At 43.6% G+C, this 21,594-nt stretch overlaps 1 protein-coding gene across 1 annotated transcript in view; it reads left to right on the top strand.

Moving 5' to 3' along the window:
• Nucleotides 1-18,347: 18,347 nt before the first annotated feature.
• The window catches only part of WIPF3 (WAS/WASL interacting protein family member 3), a 38,935-nt gene continuing 35,688 nt past the window's right edge, over nt 18,348-21,594 (top strand). Inside the window, 1 exon segment of the mRNA XM_075419081.1 lies at nt 18,348-18,692. The gene's annotated coding sequence lies outside the window, so the exon portion shown is untranslated.

The raw sequence follows: 21,594 nt of genomic DNA, 5'->3' as shown, positions 1-21,594 counted from the left end.
TGTATCTGCAGAAATGCACTTGGTACGCAGTCGTTGAAGGTAAAGCCTTCCTGGTGGCTTCCTAATCTGGACAATAATCAAAGAATGAGAAGAAGTTTATTTTAACCAGCTACTCCACTGTGACTGCTGAATGTAGAGAGGGATGGTAAATAACAAATACAGCAGCATTACGTGTACTGAAAGTATGGTAAAAATCAGAAATGCTTTGGCTTTAGGAAACAGCACTGTTTTGCAAGAGGGTGGACACAGTTCACTTTCAGTATCTGCAGAACTCTGTAAAAGGGAAGATAAATTCAAAGATAGATTAGCTAATGTGACATTGCACTCCTGGAGAGCTTGATTTCATTTAGGTGTGTCTAAATCTTTATTATCTTACACGAAGTAGTACATTTTGGACTTGCTGAGATGACAAAGTCCCTTCAGGGTGCAAGCAGAAAGGTTTTGCTTATGTGTAAATGTGTCTGGGTCAACAAAATCCCAGCTAGTGATTGAAAAGCAACCATGATTCACTTCAAAATGCATGTCTGTCAGAGAGGATTTACACCTAAAATGTTTCTCGAAAGCTAGGAGTTACATCTGGCTGTGTAGAAAGCCCTTGGCTTCTTCTGAAAAACCGAAGTAAACTCTGCAGCACATCAATACTTCGGCACAGGTGGCATTATGAAGTGACGGTATTGTTTTCAATTTAGTCACATCTGCTGAGTTGTCATATTTACAAAGCAGACCTTTGGATACTGTTTTCCTTTAGACTGACTTTACCGCTGCTAATCAGAACTATTAAAGTCTTATCTCTGAGCTTTTCTTTAGTTATACCGAAATTAAAAGATCGGGCAAGATATTTTTGGCGTTCATAATTTTTAAGAGATCGCCACCCAGTGGTAAAAGAATTAATGCCATTTTTTCAGCTCCTGCAGGTAGCAGCAGTGTGTATAGCAATGCACAGTGTGTATAGCAGTGCTTAGAAATGACAGTGCAGATCAAAATATGGCCACAATAACACATGCAAAGCAAATATTAAGGATCATGCAATGAAATGAATTTTTTATTTTGGGGCCAATTAATCAAGGAGGTAAACCATTTGAAACGTAGATGACAGCTTTCACTACCATGCTCTTCTGTAAAAGAAACAGCCGTAAGTAGGGTAGTTGTTATTTAAACTATTGACATTGGTTATTACGAAGACAAGAACCACCTTGAATGTACGACTCTGGCTTATCACCATTCAGAAAACTCAATAGAAATGGTTGCATTAACACATTCACTTCTTTAGCTGGCTGGGTTTCAAGTAACTAAGTCTCTTAAAAATTAGTGTGCTATTATTTAGTCACAATTTTTCTGGACTAATAGCTGTTACTTGCAAGCTGTATGATTGCAGTGGAAACAGGATTACTCACAGGGCGTCCTGGACAACAAGTTGGGCATGAGCCAGCAGTGTTCACTTGCAGCAAAAGTCCAGCAGTACCCTGGGCTGGAGCATCCCACATGTGAAGTAAGGCTGAGAGAGCTGGGACTGTTCAGCCTGGGGAAGAGCAGGCTCAGGGGGGTTTCTCATCAATGTATACCGTTATCTGAATGGAGGGTATGAAGACGATGGAGCTCTTTTCAGTCATGTCCAGTGACAGGACAATGGGTATAGACTGAAACACAGGATGCGCCATCTGAACATCAGGAAACACTTTTCATAGTGTCATAAAGGTCACCTAGTCCAACACCCCTCCCCCCCCCCCCCCATAGGCAGGGACAACTTTCACTAGACCAGGTTGCTCAAAGCCCTGTCGAAGCTGACTGTGAATGCTTCCATAGAATCATAAAATAGTTTGGGTTGGAAGCGACCTTTAAAGATCATCTAGTCCAGACATCACTGTGATGGTGACTAAGCACTGGCACAGATTGCCCAAGGAGATTATGGAGTCTCCCTCCTTGGCGACATTCAAAAGCCTTCTGGGCATGGTTCTGGGTAACTGGCTCTAGGACACCCTGCTTGAGTAGGGGGGTTGGATCAGATGACCTCCTGAGGTGCCTTCCAACCTCAGCCACTCTGTGATTGTGTGATTCTATGGTAGGGTAATCATCTGGTTTGTTTCCATTTACCACACCAAGCTTACCAAAAGCTATTGCTTGAAAGTGAAGTTCTTGATTCACAAAAGGAAACTGTCAGTCTGAAAGCGCTAAAAGAAGGGACAACAGAAACTTCATATGCTACATCTACACAGTGGTCAATGTGTTTAGTCCACTGAATATGACTTTGAAATTACTTTATCCATTCTTACTTGCTTGCCGTTTCAAAATTATTTTCTATATTCTATGACAGAAGTCAGAAAACCACACAAATTTAGTATCATTGATTCTTCTGCAAAACTAACATGTTTTTACGTTGCTTTTAGATTATCTTAATGCTTGGGATCACAACTAGTAGTTTCTTTGAAGCAAAGTCATCTTTAAATAGTATTTTCAGACCAACTTGATTCTGCATTCTACAGTACCATTGGAGGGCTCTGCCATAATAAGGCCTCCTCTGGTCCCACAATATTTACCACTCATAAAAGCCAATTATGCAGGAGAAAAACATGGCCTTCAGGAAATTTGTGTTTAGGTGCAGCTACAGAATCCACAATCAGAGGTGGCCAGCTCCTGGCCCCTGGTGTGTCACTCTCATGTTCCTGGACTTCATGAGAAGTAATTTCATCCAGAACTTCTGCAGGCTGTGATCTGCCACCTAACAGAAGCAAAGGTGTTTGGGATCGTGCCTTTTGTGAAATGCAATGCTTACATAATCATTAATCCTCTCCTGTTTATTCCAGTTTTTTAAAACGCCATTCACAAGGTGGGGAACAAGTCTGTAGTTTCACATGATTTATTCAATGAAAAACAAAAATACCAAAGAGCAACTTCTTTCTGGGCACTTAAACAAAGAAAGTCTTTTATGTCTCCAGTGTTCCTGAACCTTATAATCATTAAATGTTTGTGTTGTTAATTCATTGTGATGTGACCAACCACATACATCACTTCATGCAATCAGCTCCAAAGATGGAAAAATACACACACACAAGATGACTTTCCCCTCATTCTCTGGAATAAAGAGCCTCCTGCAGCTATATTGTAGCCTGTTTTGAGCCTGTGATCCAACACAGCCAACCTTGGCTTGGGAACCTTGGCTTGTGTTTCAGCAAAGACCATTCTCCAAACCACTGACACCAACAGGCTTCCTGTCAAGCAGCAAGGACCAAATACCTCTCAGGAGCAGACCCAAAGGAAATTTTACATAAAGATTGCTGCTTTGTAAAATAACTTTATCTTTCGAGACAGATTGCACACTTAAGTCTGACTTCTGGCAGTTGCATCTTAAGTCAAACCTGAAAGCAAGCTCCAGCCACTCCATGGGTAGCAGAGCAGAGTGGGCTCTGGATGTGGCCACTACCAGTGTCACAGTCACACTGTTACGGCCTGTACAATTCATGTCCTGAACATACTGTGACAAAACTAAAATACTCAGTGCTTTATCATGCATGTAGATACAATCGTTACTCATAGTTGGAATATGTTCATGGAACTATGTAGCTAGGTATGTGTTTGTTTTAAGACCTGGGAGGAATTCCAGATCTTTATTTTCCTGCTTCCTGTTGCTTAAAGGAGCAGGGTGCAGTTGAAATGTGTCCTGTAGTGGGCAGGACCCAGTCCTACAGAGCACGGGGGATATAGGGCTCCACTGCTCATGGGTGCATACAAACTCATGAGGATTATACTGGATGATGACAGTGGCCTCGGTGCATATGAACACTGGTTAGGAATAAATTCTAAATTTAAGGGACTAGGTCAGCCTTGTTGTAGCAGGATGATGGTTAACATGTTAATTGTGTTTGGTCTTCAGCTGATACAGCTTAAACAGTACAAAAACTGGAGGTGAACTGGGCAGCAGCAGGGAATGAAGAGGCAAAGCACCTCAGTATCAGTGTAGTATCTGTCCTCTGCTCGTGTAGCTGTTGCTGGACTAAACAGCCTGATTTGTGCACCTTGTAATAATTATGCCTCCAAATTGATCACACAATTGCAATTCCTTGATTAGCATAACGCTTTACTTGGTGAGGGTACCGTTCAAATTTAGTGCCCCAACCCACTACATGGCTAGCTTCTACATCAAAAGTTGCTGATGCTGGCATTGTGGTGTTGTCTAATCATATTTACTGGGCTATCTTCTCAATCATATCAAGGTCTCACATGCAATTTCTTTTTTGCAATGGAAGTTCGTGTGCAGGATGGTGCCTTGACTGATACATTGAGGAATGAACCAGGGACCTTGAGGGAAACAAACCTTGAGGATCTAAGTGCTGCTGCAGTTTGAGCTGAAGAGTTACAGCATCGTAGCTGTGAGCTGTAAAACGCCTCTGTGAATCAGCACAGATGGGACCTGTGTCACATACCACAAGGGGTTTGCACTTTGGTTCAGCTGAGCCTGGCTACCTCAAGCAGATGAAATGTGGCCGGGCGGTTGAACAATGAACTGGTGTGTTTAAACTTCTACTGGTTTAATTAATAAACAGCTATGAACAACACTATGAAAATGCTCTCTTAGTCTCTTTGCCTTTATTCTAATTTCTACAGTTCTTGCAACAGGAGGGGTGTCAGTTTGTGACTTCTAACCTCTGTGATGTGACAAGGTTATTAATCCTTTTGTCAGCTTAAGCCATGTTGAGAGACTGAAGCAGAAAATGAGGATCAGCTTTCTTTACCAGCATCCTCCTGTGTTTGGGTGTGTGTTACTTTGCTACAGTCACATTTATGTCAAACCAAACCCTTTTTCTTTTTACATATTCATATACATTAATGTAAATTTAACATGTTTAGCACAGATTTTATTTCTCTGTGTAGGAGAGTATGATGAAATAGTCACAATTTTGGCAACTGTCTCAGAATGTAAAGATCTGCCCGTGGGTCTAAGGCAATGTTTGGTTGTTTCAATTTAATCTGTGCAACTCCCTTGACGATAATGTGTTTATACAATTTCATTAATGTTAAAGTAATGAAACAGTGAAGTAGGCCAACTGTTTTCTCTTCACAGACCCAACGCTGCAATGAACAATCTGTCAAACAGATAAACACTCCTATAGAAAGTAATCACCTGACTGCAGACTTTCAGGGCAGATTTTGTAGGTGTCCCATGATTGCACTAATCTCTTCTGAACATGTGGCAGCCTCCTGGTGACTTGGCAGGACAACTTGCCGCACCCAGCTCCACCAGCCGTCGACAGGTGGTCTCGTTCTTCATTTCACAGTAAGCTACTAAATAACTGCTGAATTTCATTACACAAACGATGAGGGAAGAATATTCCTAGAGTTATTAACTGCAGGGAACACCCTGAGATGCAAAAATTGGATCCATATTTGGTCCATATTTAGCTTGGCTTTGGAAAGAAGGTTGAGTTTGGACTCTAGTGAGGCTTGGATGTTGGAACTGCTTCGGTTCCACCTCTGTGTGTTAGCAGGGTAAGCCAAAGCCCCAAAGGCTGAACATGAGGGTAAGCAGACATTTGTTCAAAACCACTTCTGTTCATTTCTTTCAGACCTGTTGTGTTTCATGCCATGAGAACAAAGCTCTCTCAGCTGAGTTCCTCCCACAGGCCCCCCCGCACTGGCTGCTCCCCCAAGGTACGCCTCACTCCTGCTCCTGACTCTCCAGGGTGCAGCTGCTAAGCCACAATTGGCTGCTCCTAAATTGATTTTGAATCCTGTTGTTTCCAGGATCCAAATTCACTCACAGCCTTGCTCAGCCACAGATCTCAATTTGACACCAGGTTTATCACTAGCCTTACTTTATTAAGATAGGAAAACAAACAGCAATGGTTTACTGTCAATCAAGCAGTAGTCAGGTGTCCAGCTACCTGAATCCCATAACCCTCAAGCTCCAAGTCTCTTTTGTATGCATTTATTTAGTTCCTTGTATCTTGCAGCATATTGCTGGGTGTCATATTTTACCACGTCCTTTCTAAATGCTCACCTACTTAACCCAACCCCTAAGGAGGCACATAAGCTCCAGGCCTCAGCAATGATGGGTACTCAGCCGAGGCTGTGTATCCTTTAATGCTGTAGCTGGACTTGCCCCGATCTGAAGATGCAATACCACAAGTATCTTTTGCGGACCATTCTTAGTCCTTGGGTGGGCTACAGACATTCTGCTCATCTGTCTGGTATCTGAGCCCTTAGCAGTCGCAGTCTCCTCTTTACTTCAGTTGCACAACTGTAATAATTAGACTTGCTGTTTTCCAGGCCCTTTTTGCATTGCATTAACCTATGCCTCACTGCAGAGTCTGCATCTCCAGCATTTGCAATACAAATGCCCCTGAGACATGCGGCCTGCAGCCCTGGCAGTGCCTCTGAGAGTTGCTCCATCACCAAAGAAGGACTGCGCCAAGGTCACCCCCAAGCCATAGTCACACACCCCGGTCTCGCATCTGCCAGGCGGCCTCACGCTCTTGGGTGCACCCGTTATACTTCCCTCTGCCCATCATTTTTGGTCAGACCTTCGAAGTCTCGTGCATCAGCAGTCAGGTAAGACGAGATGTCTGTGATACAGCAGATATTTGTTTAGAAAGGGATTCGCTGTCTCTGTGCACAGGCTTGTTTGCATCAACTCTAGCTCTTTCTTTCCTCTGAACCCAAAACCTTCCTCTAACTACCCTGTAATGTTTAGTACAGACTTCCATGTAAGAACAAAGTATGATAAGGTATCTGCAGCAGCAGCCAATTAAAGTGAAGTAAAACAGGAAAGATTTTAAAGGCTAAATGTATAGCAGGAGGTGATCTAATTACTTACAGGATAGAGGGATAGAGAGCCCAAATAGACAAATCAGTGCAACTGGAATAAAACCACCTAGCAGCCTCCAGGGAAAGTACAGAGGAGAGATAAGTCCATCATGAAAGAGGCTTAAGATAACTCACATTACATTGCATTTGCTCTGGGCTAAGCCTGAACACAGGACAGTTGCCATGGCTTATGCACTGCTGATGTGCGGTAACTTCTTAAGCTCTTGTACCTCAATCACTTGTGTGAGCCCTAAAGTTGCAGAAACACACTGGATCGGATTGGCAGAGATCCATAAAAACATGCAGAACTTTAAAAACTAGGAAAAGAAAACAAGATTTAATTCAGAAATAGAAATAGAAGTACTTTCTTCTGTCTTTTGTAGTTCGGTTCGAATTTCTACACCACTTGAACCTTGCAGTACTGTGGTGTATAAGAAGGAAACTGCTACAATAAGGGTGGGAGCCGATGATGTGAAAGTATATTGTAGTTAAAATAACGTAAAACTAAATATAAGTTTCAGTTGTGGGTTGAATGGGGTGAAAAACAGAATGGAAAAAATGGGAATTTTATTGAGAATCAATGATAATTCCATGTTTTGGGAACCAGGAACCATATCCAGGTTAAGTGCCAGAGACATGGCAACAGGACTGATTTGTCAGAGTCTTTCCCACAGGAGTCGTGCATATACTTCAAACGTGCTTTGGGCCAGAGAACGAGCAGTGGTGCTGTGCAGGGCATTTGTCTGTGGCTTCCAGGGCCAGCTCTGATGACTGGAGTTAAACAAAGTGGACAGTTTTAAGAGCTTTAAGAGCTTAGTTTTAAGATGTTTAAACACTCTCTGAGTCAATGATCAAAGTACTCTCCTAAAATACCAGACCTAAATATAATTCCTTGCTCCAAATCAGGCAAGGAAAGGATCTGAACGTCTTCTCCCTGTACCTTAGGTGAAAGGTGGATACGTACATAGGTCAGCTATATGCAGCAGAGACAAGCAGAGCTACATATGCAGCACTGTCAAAGCTGGAGCCTGAAAACTCAGTCAGGGCTGTTGCTTAGGTCATGAATGAGCCATTTCAGAACAAGCAGTTTTCATCCTCACCCATTCCTCTGGCAGCAGCAAGTCTGGCTCTCCTGAACTGTCCTCTCCGCTCTTCGTCATAGGTCTGTCCTTTCGCTCCCTCTCTCCCTGCCTGTGGTAGGAAGAACCCAGACCTCTTCTCCAGCCAACAAAAATCATTTTTCCTGACACTGTTAAGATGCCTTAAGCTGAATCTGGTGTAAGCTCAACACTTTTGCCTAATAAATCTCATTTTATTCCAAACTGTATATACGTTTATCAAAACTCACAAAGAAATGTACCATCCTCCAAAAAGAAAAAAAAAGAAAAAGTTTTGTTAAATTCTTAAGATATTTATGAAATGTAAATTAAAAAAAGTAAAGTTTTCTAGTAAAACCTAAAGGGTTTTTTCTGTCTTTGCTTCAAATAACAAACTAAATACTTGGAAATCTTAGAAAGAAGTGAAATAAAGGGGCAATCTGCTATAAATCAGAATGAGAGAGACACAGATGACCTCCAAGATGAGTAGAGAAAAAGATCTGTTGAAAGACAGATCACTAAAAGCGATAGCTGTGTAGAAGCCACTTGGTGTGAAACCTCTGATTTCAGCAAATTCTGCATCAAAATTCCTCCCTTTTTTTAGCGGAGCCTCCAAAACTGGTCCCCCACAGGAGAAGAGGGTGGTATTCAATACGCTGGAGAGCACTAGAAGGCAAAGAAAAGGCAGAAATTAGCTGTTAAGACAGCGTAGCTGCCTGCTGGGTAAAAAGCAAATGGCACAACCTGTGAAGACATGGTGACCTTGTTGCCTGGAAACATGTAAAGAGTGTTTTGTTAGTGGCTTTCAAGTTGGCTGGGGTAGACTTGGCAGCCCAGTACAACCCAGAGGTGTTGGCTGATTGCTAGCAACGTGCTGGCGGCTCATTTTCTGCCCTTTGTATCGAGACTAATTCAGCTGGCAAAATGTACCTTAGACTCACACAAGCTCAAAGCACTCAAAGAACCTGCGGAGCTCGGCACCCGCCCTGCCGCAGAGTTTTCTAGAGGGAAAGGGAACTGTGGGCTATCTGGGCGGCTTCGGGAGAAGACTTTCCTGTTCTGCAGCCCTCTCATGCTAAACACTGGAATAATCAGCCTGATTAGCACTGAGCTGCTCCTTCGCGCAGTGTGTCTTTGCTAACCTTGGAAACTCTCTTAGAAATAATTTCATCTGGGCTTGTTCTGTTTATTTATTCATTTAGCTTTTGAGCTGGAGTGCACGCCATGCTGACAAGATGAGCTGATTTGGCAGGTGTGGATACTGCAACACTTTCTAAGGGAACAAATATTTTTGTGTTTTTGTTGCAATATCTAGGATCCTCAGAAAGCCTTCTCTGACCCTACACACTCCAGCCTCAGAATAAAAAGGAGATCTCTGCCTTCATACATTTCACCTCCCAGTATCTAAGCATGTGTTCAGCTTTGGCCCATTTTACCTCATGTTCAAGTAGATTTTCTTTATGAGAGTTCATGTGACGACTAACATAGTGTATTGATAAATATGTGATCAAAAACAAATGACAAAGCACAATAATAGCACTAAGTGAAAGGGAATTTGGTAGCAAGTTTATAATAGAGAAAGTGGAAAAAAAGATCTTGCCCCAAAGTCTGTTCTTAGGTTTTCCACCTGTGGGACTTCCACATTTTTATAAATTATCATCTCCTCTGCAAAAGACTTATTAATCTTATTTTTCCTAGGGAGAGATGAAAGTTGCGGTGTTAATCATGCTGCCTTTTACTGAGAAGCACTAATGCTTGTGGGTTCAGTTGCCACAGGTGGAGAAATCAGAGAATGAGAGCTGGGTTGTTTTCCTTGTGTTTTGTCTCCTCACACTGGGTGGTAACAAATCTCACAGCAGCAGTTTTCACTTGCCAAAAAAGGTGAGGGGCATCTTTGTCTGCATCAATAATTGCACCTGGTCTCTCTCAGACTCACACAAACTCAAAACAGTCCTGCTGCTTCAGGACTTTCACATTCCTTCAGGACTCATTCCTCAGTCCTTCAGGACTCACCACATTCCGCTTGCCCTTCCATCCTCTAACACCATTCACTTCCTGACTAGAAAAAACCCACAATTTTATTTTCATCTTGGTATCTAGAAAAGAGGAGTTGGCAATTAAGTCTTTTCTATGTCCTACAGGCGAAGTGGATGCAAACAACAAGATGTAAAAGAGTGTTTTTGACACACCATGCCTTTTACAACACTTCCAGGACAGTTACTGCAAGGCAATTGAACTCCTCCTCTGGAGAGTTTTATCCCAGATACTTAAACATCTGGCTTTTAATGCACAATTCATTAGCACTTTAAGTCATAATAACAGAAAGTGCATTGAGATCCTGAAACAAAAATAGTTGTTATTGCAAAGAATTAAACGTTGAGTAAAAGAAGCAGCTCCTCAGTGGCACGTAATAGTTACAGCTCTTATTCCACAAATCACTTAAAGCCACTTATAACTACTATTATTAGCTATAAAAGCCCACTTGGGCTTTAGGAGCACTGTAGAACCGAGACAAAAAGATTGCTTCGAAAAGAATGGTGTCTTCATCATCGTAAGTCTTTTGGCCCCCACATAGACATGGTCAAAAGGAAAATGGAGATTATGCCAGTCCAATTACCTAGAAAAATGTCTGAAGATTTAAATGCAATTTATCTAGGAAGATTTTGTTTTAATTAGAACATAGTAGAATAACAGCAGCAACCTGCAGTGATATCATCAAATCAAGGCTGTTTCTATGGGAACACCACCAACTCCCAGAAATTATCATGTCAGTTTGCCATAAATAGAAAAAAAAAGTTTTTTTTTTTAAAAAAGAGAAAGGAAAGGAAAAAAAATTACAGGAGAAAGAGAATGAAGAGCAGAATCCAGTCCTGTCCTTTTGATGCTTATTGTCAATATGTTGTCAAGTTTTATTCTGAAAAAAAATGTAGTGAGGTAAAAATTTCAGTAAAATTTACACTGCTGCTGCCACATATTTGAGGCCTTGAACACCTTTTCTGATCTAAAGAGTTTTACAGAAAAAACCACGCAGTGCAATATTGCATACTGATCTCTTTGCTTCCTATGCTTTCTACAGCACGAGTGAGCTCAAGATTGGTGCGGGAGACAGAAATACTTTTGGTCATAGATGTTTGCTGTATTTCTTCATTTCCATTTTTCTGCTGGCTCTGTATTTTGAAAGTCTAGTCTGAAAGGGATACAACTACAGAGCAGGGGAAGTAACCAATGAATATCACAAAAAACAGAAGCTATTCTTTCTCTCCATCTGCTTATCTGATTGCCTGCTTCCCCCAACAACCTTCTTCCCAATAGCTGCCTCCAGCCTGGTGCCTTCAGCAACCACATCAACACAAGGCAAACCACTCAAATTCCTCCCAGGAATATCTAGAGACGTCCTATCTGTTGAGACTCCAACCCAGCAGCATTTCTTCACTCTGGCACTCAGCGGGCTTGTTTCTCCTGCTCTCATCTTCACTGCAACACACTCGCTTCTGCAGACGCAGTGCCTTTCCATGAGCTGCCCAGGCCAGTGCCAATAGCTTCCCAGCGATGTATTCCCAGCTGTAAAATTCCCTCTTGTTCGCAGCTTGTGACTACTGGTTTTCCACTTACACGATGTGCGTTCTACTCTCAATGATTCTCTTTTATTTCCCCCTCACCAGCCATTCCTCCTGAAACTCTCCATTGTAATCTTTTTGAGCCCCGCTCTGCTGTGGTTAGTAACAGTACCTGAATGTCACACCATAACCTGTATCATTTGCTTCGTATGTACTGGGAAGAAATTCTCCACTCTCTCCAAGTAGTCCGTGGTAATAAATTATTATTGAATTTTATCTTACTGAATGACTGAAAATAATAATGCCACTTTGGGCAAAAACAGACAGTGATAGTATCAGTAACTGCTGCTGAGAATATTGACAGTGAATTTGATGGCAGTCCTTCAAGTGTAATCTTCCCCATTTAACAATTGATTGAAACTCCTGTCTGCATACAGCACAGCAGAGGGCACTCCCTTCTTCAGATCCCTACAACGAATCACAGAATCGCAGAACAGATTGGGTTAGAAGGCACCTTATAGATCATCTAGTTCCAAAGCCCCTTCCACTAGACCGGGTGGCTCAAAGCCCCATCCAACCTGGCCTTGGACACTGCCAGGGAGGGGTCATCCACAGCTTCTCTGGGTGACCTGTGCCAGTGCTCCACCACCCTCACAGCAAAGAATTTCTTCCTTATTTCTAATCTAAATCTACCCTCTTTCAGTTTAAAGCCATCACCCCTTGTCCCATCACTACATGCCCTTGTAAAAAATCCCTCTCCAGCTCTCTTGTTGGCCCCTTCAGGCACTGCAAGGCGGCAATAAGGTCTCCCTGGAGCCTTCTCTTCTCCAGGCTGAACAACCCCAACTCTCTCAGCCTTTCCTCACAGGAGAGGTGCTCCAGCCCTCTGGTCATTTTTGTGGCCTTCTCTGGACTCATTCTAACAGGTCCGTGTCTTTCCTGTGCTGAGGGCTCCAGAGCTGGATGCAGGACTCCCGGTGGGGTCTCACCGAGTGGAGCTGAGGGGCAGAATCCCCTCCCTCGACCTGCTGGCCACGCTGCTTTTGACGTAGCCCAGGATACGGTTGGCCTTCTGAGCGCATATTGCCAGGTCATGCTGAGCTTCTTGTCCACCAGCACTCCCAAGTCCTTCTCCTCAGGGCTGCTCTCAATCCATTCTCCATGCAGCCTGTATTTGTTCTTGGGATTGCCCCAACCCATGTGCAGGATCTCGCACTTGGCCTTGTTGAATGGGTCTGAAGTACTTTTCAGTGCTCTTATGGGCTGGGAGAGATATCAACTATATTTCAAAGAGAAAAATGCCTTTAAATATCTATTAAAATGTTGATACCACCACTTGTGAAGAATATGTGTGAATCCATTTGTTCTAACAGAACTTACGCGAATATGCAGCAGGCCATAAAATACTTCAGATTCCATTGTTAAGTGCCGAAAAGCTGAATAGGCATTTACTAACAATATATTTAAACCTTGTTTTTGAATGAGGTTATATCTTTCTTTAGGTACAAAAGGCCAAATTATTATTTCAAAGAAAATCTCAAGGATTTACAATAATATATCCATGTGCTAAAGCTGCAAATTTGCTCATGCAAACAGATCATGAGACCTGCTGCCTGCCCATCTCCTTCTGTACAACAACGTAGACTGATCCCTCTGCACGAGCTCGATGTTAAGGACTGCAGAGTTGAACAGTATTTCAGGTTTGACCAGTGGTGAACTCGACAGAGAAGAGGGGCCGTCCAGAGGCCGAGTATAAGGGAAATACAATAATTTGCTGCGGACAGTCACTTGTGCTTGAGTTACCGTCAGGAGCAGTAGGGACTACCTGGGCACTTGTACCCAAGGTGAACAGATAGAGACTTGAACCTCTCTTTGACTACGCTGCTACCTAAGCTGCACATGCAGTGTTAAGAGCTGTGTATGCCATGACGTAGGAGACTTTCACCTGCTGTTTAGTGTCCTGTTATAGCTAAACTCTGAGCTAAATCTTGTACCTGACATCAATGCTTAAAAAGTGTTCCAAACATGCGCAAACCCCAGGATGCAGAAAACCATTCATGCTGCTTCTTTGCCATAAGGCGATAGCTGAAGCACAAGGAATTTCGGGGTTGGGGGGTGTGGGGGGGGAATTGCTTGCAAAGATCACAAAGTCCCTGTCTATTTCAAGAAAGCGGCAAAGGGAACCATGCTCTCCAAACACGCTATTTGTGCCTACTAATTATAATCTTCAAGTGCACTCCCCCTGGTGGGGATGAAAAGGTTATACTCTGAAAAGTGAGAGGCGAAAACGGTGTTCCCATTCTTGCCATATTTCACTTTTCCCCCTAATTGCAGACCAGCGCCGGGCATGCTTTCAGCTCATTATTCTCTACAGAGGCCCGCTAATGGTATTTCATCTACTGCCTAATTCTACAGCTTTAACACGGAAAAATTCCTTTCAAATTCAATACCGATGGAGAGCAAACAGTAGGTCTGCCTCTCTGCTTTTTGTTTAGCTGTTCAGTAACTGGATAAACATTAACCAGCTGGATAGTGCAATTATAATTTTTTTAAGGTACTGTAAATGCCTGCAACAGCATAGTATCTGGCAGCCTCACAAATATTAATGAATACATTCTTGTTCCACTCATGCTATTAAGAGTGATTAAGTACTTTCACAAAGGTCATGCAGAAAATGAATGGCAGAACCAAGCACTGAAGAAAATCCAAAGCTTTTCTACTAAAGAGATACTTTTTAAGGCATCCCACAGCACAAACAGAAAAAAGCAGAATAAATACAATTAGCGGAGGAACTGACATTAGGAACTAATTATTTACTATGAGCCTGAACATACTTAAACGTCGTTTCCAATGAATTCAGCAAACAGCTTGCTCAACAAGATCAGGAGTCAGGGTTTAGGATCTGGATTAAAAACGCAGAAAAAAAGTAAACACTAATATTCCCCTCTAGGGAAATCATCTCTACTCATTATTTGTCTACAGCTTTCCTCAGTATTGCAGTCTAAACTGCATTTGTAAACACAGCTCAGTTGTTCTGTAACAAGCAACTCTGTCACTTTCAGGAATTTGTTACTGAAATATATTAGAGCAAAGTTAAAGTTTTGAGTTACTCTTAACTCTCTACAGAAAGGACAGAATTTCTATAGATAACAAGGAAAAGGTCAATATTTGGAGACAAATATACGGGAATATCTCTGTTCATAGGTGGGAATGTCTGTTAATAGTGGAATTAGAGCTAACAGTCATCAGGCACAATGGCTGAGACACTGTTACAGAATTTTCAAGTGTTGAAAGCTATTCAGAAGTGTCATCAAATGGCATGCTAAATGCAAGAAACTTTTTTTATTTCTGCTCTTAAGCTTTTAAGTTTCATGCATTTTTGCAAAAACTATTTTTTACATTATCCACAAATGCCTCAACCTACAGGTGTTTTTGTCGTCTTAAAAATGCATGCATAAATAATGACAAATACAAACCAATTAACATTTTCTGACAGATGCATTTAGCCTTGACCAAAGTTTAAAGTATTTTTTTAACTGTAAATATTTTTTGCTTATGTTCAGTGGTGACCAAAGGTTTACTTGCCCGTCTTATTCAAAATACAAAAGTACAAATGCTGTAAGTGACTGAAGATACTCAGCTTTTTCTTACACTGTCTGAAAGGGGAAGAAAGTACAAGTACTTATGATAAGTACTTCCTCTGGCAAATATTTATGTTGACGCTTGCCAATGAAGCATCCCAGATTGTTCTACTCAAAATCAATAATAATACGCCAAATAGGAGACCTGGTTCTTCTTCCTCTGTTTGGGATGCTGTTTGTCTGCTCCTGTTTCATTTACTTCAGGTATTTTTCATTTTCTTGTGTGGGATTTTGAGAAGTCTTGAAGGTGACAGTGTCATAAATATGCTTTTAGTGTAGAAAGATCTTTTTAAAGAAGAAATGGCCAATGATATATTTGCTAAAAATAATTGTCATCTAGTATTGAACAAGTTATGAATGGGACGAATCTCCTATTAAGTAATACGCATTTTTTTAATTTAATTTTCTTTTCATTTGTCTGTAGTAAAAACAGATAAATCAAAATGAAGTTTTTGTCACTACAAAGCATCACTCACCCACCAGACACTACGGCAGGTCACCACAGGCCATTCCCATCTCTCCTGTCTTTAAAGGTCATGGCTTCTCAGTGCAGAGGGCAGAGATTTGGCTTCCCCCTGGTTTAGGTTAGGTTTATCTTGCCATTCATTTGTACTCTTGTTAGACTACACATCTGTAATCTCTTAGAAATTGTAAGCTCATAATGAATTTGGCTTTCTGCAGAAGGGCTAGGACCTAGAAATGGAAGGGCGCAAAATTTCTCATTCAGGCTGTCAAAACTGAAGGTATGAGCTGGGGGTCAGCTGTGCAAAATACAGCAAGGGAGGGAAACGTAGGAGTAAAAGAATAAAAAGATGACAGACTGGGGCTGTTCTGTTGCTCAGCACAGCCACTCAGAAAGTACTCCTGAGTACGACCTGGGAGACGTGTTCCCAACCTGTGGCGAAACCTGAAATAAGGCTTGCAGTTGCTCGAAACGTGATACCAAAGAGCCACAGAGAATGTCGCACCAGCAGCCTGAGTCTAGGACAGATGCAGAGGTTCTCCTTTTCTGGAGAAATGGATATATTTTTTGATCCAAGTTAAAATGTATTTGTCAAGAGTGAAAATATAATTTCAGTATACAACATGATTTTTTATAGTTATGCAGATGGAATGCATGGAAAATAAACTTGTATTTATGGCTATATTTTGTAAAGCGTACCAGTGTTAGCTACAAATATGTTTGAAGCAAGTTTTCTGTATTTGGAACATTTCAAATAGTCCTAAAATGCTAGATAGCAAAACCAAGGAAGGGCACATCCTATCTAATAATTTGGGGTCAGTTTTGCCCCTGCTGCATTGCCCTTTCTGTGATCTTGAATGCAGCAGTGAGGAGGAGGATTTCATGTGGGGAAGCAGAAAAAAAGGGAGTTTCAGTGTCCTAGCCTTTACAGAGCTCCTTGCAGTTTGTACAGCAGTCTTTGGCCTCTTCCACTACCACCGTGCGCTCCAGAAGTGCCTTCGTTCCGATTCAGCGTTGGGAAGGGAGCACTTCTTTCCTTTTCACCTATGCTTGTCAATGACAAAACAGATAGAGGAGACTTTTGTAACTCCTAGGCCTGCAAACCCTCTTTCAATAAATTCTAACGCACAACAGGTTTCTGTAACCAGCTGCCACTAGCCAAGAGGCAAGTATTGCCTGCTTCAGTGTACTAAATGTATGCGAACTGTGCACGGCGGGTGAAGCTGGCTGTTTCAGACTACACCAGCGCATAAACTTCGTACCAGGTACGTGCAGCTGCACAGGCACAAATTCTGCTGTCGTTATGTGGACTTCTGGGGAAGTGAAAGGAAATGAAAGAAAAGTCACAGGAACGGGACAAAATCAATTTTTTCCTCCGCTCTTGCAGCTTGTTCCTCAGAAGTTCCATTTTGATCTAGACCAAAAAGTGGACAAGGTCCATGTCAGCATTAGCAATCTAAAATCCAGTCTCAGCTCAGACTGATCTGCATGAATAATGAAAGCTACTTTCAGGTGTGACATTATATGTATTTTTTAAAGTAAACGCTTACATTTTTTATTTTTCTGGGGCACTACCTATGGCACTCTTGGCTTTGTTTTGTGCTTTGAAGTTCAAACTAGTGACCGGCTGGAAATGGGTTTGGAGCTCCCTGACCGCTGTGGACGCAGCTGGGGCAGATGCTTAGGCCCGAGAATTACGTTGTCTGACAAGCCATCAGGAGGGTATTTTCAGAACGATAAAGCAGCCTCACACCTCTGGACAGACAGGACAGGGAGATCTAGAGCACGGATTTCTGCGCCCCTGCCCTGATGAGCGGAGATTCCACAGCCCGTCGGTGACTTTCCACCAGTCTCAGATGGAAGTTGTCCAAGATCCCAGCGACGCTGATTTCTCCGAGCAGCTTTATGATCAAGCAGGGAAAGAAAAAATCCAGCTTTACACTTCTGCAAGGAAACAGAAGTGCAGAGAAGATGGGCCTGCCTCTCAGAGACCTGGAAGCACTGTCCGAAGGCCACCGGGCAGACAAGAACCTGCACCGTGACACAAGTTGTTCAGCAGCATCCTCAGGCGTTTGCCCCACGATGAAACGGGGTGCCTCGCTCCTCCAGCTGGCTGGGAGTCCCCCGGCAGCAGCTCCCTCACCCTGACAGGAGCAAGGAAGCCTCGCTAGTTTCCCATCTGCAAACCGCCTCGAAAAAAACCCCAGAAGAAAACAGAATTACTCGCTTTCTTTGCGCACGCTTCCAGCTCACGATCTGGGGCACGGGGAAGGCAAAACGAGGGCACCCAGGCGGCTCCAAGCGCCGGCCCGCAGCGGCCGGGCGGGCGGGTGGCTTTCGGCCGGGGCCCAGGCCGGGGGCCGCGCTGCCGCCCGGGGCCGGCGTGGGGCGGCGGGACCCGGCGCTGCGGAGCTGTTGGAGCCGGGACGGGCGGGCTCCGGCTGGCCGGCGCTCGCCTGCCCCCGCGCTCCCCTCCTGCTCGGAGCGGGGTGCGTGTGTGTTAAATTAATACTTTAAAAAAAAAATATAATTTTGATTTTTACCCCTCCCCCCGAGGAGCGGGACGGGCTTTTTCTCCCTCAAGACCTTCAGAGCACCCCCCACGCTCCTTCCTCCGCCTCCCAGCCGGCTCCCACCGCCCCTGAGGGGAGGCGGGCGGCCGCACCTGCCGCCCTCCGCCCGGGGAGGAGCGCGCCGGGCTGCCCCGGCCCCACCGGCACCGGCACCGAGCAGGTGGGCGCAGCGCGGCGGCTGCTGGGGTCGCGGGGTGCCCGGCGCCTCCGCTCCGCCTCGCCGACCCCACTCAGCCGGGGCCGGGGGTCCACGGCGGGCGAGGCGGCCCGACGGCCGGAGCTTCCCCCCGCGGGGGCCGAGGCAACTCAGCGGAGAAACTCGGTGCGGCGGCTCCCGAGCGGTCCCGCCCCGCTCCCCTCCGGGCAGGGCCCGGCCCCAGCCCGGGGGCGGCGGGAGAGCCGAGCCGCGGGGATGCGGCGGAGGAAGCGCGGCCGCCGGCTGGGTGCGGGTTCTGCTCTTCGGCGTTTTGAGGGAGGGAAAACGGGCGGTTTCCCGGCGGCGGCGGGTGGGGAGAACTTTTCTCCCCGAGTTTTTTGCGCTTGGAATAGACGTGGTGGAACAGGTCAGCTGAGGAAAGGGCCGGGGCCGGGGGGGGGGGGGGGGGGGTCGGGGTCGGTAGCAGCCAAAGCTACCGCGCGTTGAATGCCTCTGCGCCTGTTGGGGGGGGGGGTCCTGGAGAGGTGTTGGAAAGAGGATGTGAAGGTTTATTGCTTAATAATAATAACTAAATAATTGTAAATAATAATTATAAATAAATATAAATGATAAATAATAATCAAAACGGATAAAAGCATGGCTAAAACCTTGTCGCTTCTGCCTCAGCCTGTTGGCGCTAACACAGCGCGACAGGGAGCGTGTCGGCGGAGGGTGGCGAGAGCCTTTGGGGTTTTTTGTTGTCGCTGTTTCTGAGGACGTGCTTGGCGCTTGCCGCAGGTGTAGCGGCGCCCGGTTCGGTCGGGCCGTGCGGGTAAGAGGGGAGGAAGGGCGTGTTTGCGTTGTTCAGGGAGCTCAGGAGTCCCAGGAGCAGGAAGGACGCGTTAGGCCAGCGTGCCTTTTTTCCTGTTTGTTACTGAAAGATTGCTAAGCGGGATTTCTGAAAGGTAGCAAAATGAATCTGGTTTTGGAGAGAAGACACTGAGGTACGAGATAAAGGTTGATGAACTCAGCACAGAATGGTCTTGAGACAGTCTGGATTTATGGACTAAAACTTGTAAGGGCTTCTGCTGATTCAGACAGTGAAATATTGCTCAAATTATGATAACAGTGATACCTGTTATTGTGCATGCTGCATGAATAAAATAGTCGAACTGTGCTTCCTGATACAATCAGCATTTTCAGTTTCTCCATCTGAAATAGGTTTATTTAACAACGTGTGTTTGTATAATCATTGCGCAAGTCTTCAGTTTGCATCCTTTGTGCTGAAAGACAAGCCGTGGGGAAGGTGATGAGGGAAATTAAGACAACTGCATTCTGTGATGGCAGTCCGAGCCGGGATGCTTGTTCAGTGTGTGTGCATGAGGATGGTTCCCGTTCACTGCGTGGACCTGTGACCCAAAGCAGTGTCCCGGCTGGAATGCGCAGACGGTGCAGACGCTGCTGCTGCCCACGGCTCCTAAGGGACGTTGCCCGTGAGGTGCAAAGGTTGAGCCTGCTTTGCCATCAGTTACCAGCTTCTATGCACAAGGTAGCATACAAGGAGCTTGGTGTGGGACCGTTAAAGAGGACTGCGTAAGTGTGTTTTGTTTCGCTGATAGAGTGCTGTGGGTGTTTTGCTTTAGATAATGATGACAAAATGCGGGTTAGACTCCTAAGCAGAAAGAAGTTCTGTGGGAGGTGATTCTTTTCCTGTGGAAGGTCCTGGTCAAGGATTGGGGCTTAGCAACCAGTGTTCATCCCCTCTTGATGTTACGCTGGTGTTGTTGTTAAACATTTTCAAGTGTTATCCACAACATCTTACTAAGATTGAGGCCCCAGGAGGCTAAGTGGCATACGAAATTGCATAGAAGTGCAGGTGCCTGTACCAGCTTGCAATATAAGTGTGAAACTTGATTTTTTTCTTTTTTTAAATCAAGGATATACATTCTGTGAAGACAGGAATGTATAAATAGTTTGATCAGCTTTGCATACAGAGTTTGGTTGCTTAGGGGCAGATGCAAAGCTTAATTCATTAGCTGCAGTGCTCAAGTCATTGCTTGTTTGAATCTGTTCCTGAAAATGATTGAGATGCACTTGAGATTCTGTGATATTACTGCACTGGAAAGAGCAACATATGACTGTATTTATTAAATCATACAGTATAATACAAAGCAACTCCCTCCTTTTTATATCTCTCTTCATCGGCACCTCCAAAAGGAATATACAGAAATAAAGATCCTGTAGCATCTCAATTTCTGTTACTGCAGTACATCAGGAAGGGCCATGCTAAGATTGTGTGACTTCTAAATGACTACTAAATCTGAATTTGCAGAAAGTATTTAGGTAATTTTTTTAAACTAAATCAACACATAGCAGTGTCACATCTCAGTAATCACACTATAAAAGTCAGCAGTGCTTGTTGAATGTCTTAACAGAACATAACATAGCTCCTAGTAGATGCTCTTTATACTAAAAAGAATAATTTTGTTCATTGATGAGGTCAGTATTTTGGGAAATTCATTGTCCTCTGAAAAGAAGACCTTGAACTGAAAACAATATCTTAGTCATAACAAATAGAAAAATATTTGCACATTCTAACAGATAGAAGTTTAAAGCTTCAAAGTTGAATAACATTGTTTACTGTTTTATATTACATCTAAAATAAATATTAACTGTATTAAATATTAAATAATTTAATATTAGTATTTTAATATATTCCAGCTCCAAGGAGAAGCAGAGCAGTGAAAGGATTTGCATTAAATGTCTTTGTATGTTTGTTAGTCATAACTCGCCTGTAAGAATTACATGATTTTCAGAAGCATCTGCTGCTGTGGAAGCTTTTCTTCTCTGTGCTCAGTGACTGGGACAAATTCTGCTCAGTTACCAAGAGTAGGTGAGACTGGGCTAGCTCAGTTCGGCTCTCTTACCCTTGAATTCCATAAGATCCTGGACGTGTGTGAGAATCTGCTGCATTAATATGTGGGTATTTTATGCCATTCATTTTAAGGGCTAATAAATGAGATCGCAGATGAAAAGTTGAAGCAGGTGATTGCTTTGGGAGGATGATACTAGGCTCTGTTGCTAGAATAAAGAGTCCTAGCTTCGTCAGAGTATATGTAAAATTAGTATCTAAATAAAAATAATAATCAGCTATAATAGCCAGTAAATTCTTTTATCTAGAAGTCTTCAGTACTCACCTTACACTGAGTTACTAGTGACTGTTACACAGTTTTGAGGTATAGCTTTCTGGAATGCCTTTACCATTATTCTGAGAGATCTTCCTCAATTAGTCTGTGCTCTTAAACAAATTGCTTACTTTCTTTGAAAGC

Source organism: Opisthocomus hoazin, chromosome 4 (assembly GCF_030867145.1).
Source record: "Opisthocomus hoazin isolate bOpiHoa1 chromosome 4, bOpiHoa1.hap1, whole genome shotgun sequence".
Taxonomy (NCBI): Eukaryota; Metazoa; Chordata; class Aves; order Opisthocomiformes; family Opisthocomidae; genus Opisthocomus; species Opisthocomus hoazin.
This window is presented reverse-complemented; position numbering and strand designations above follow the sequence as displayed.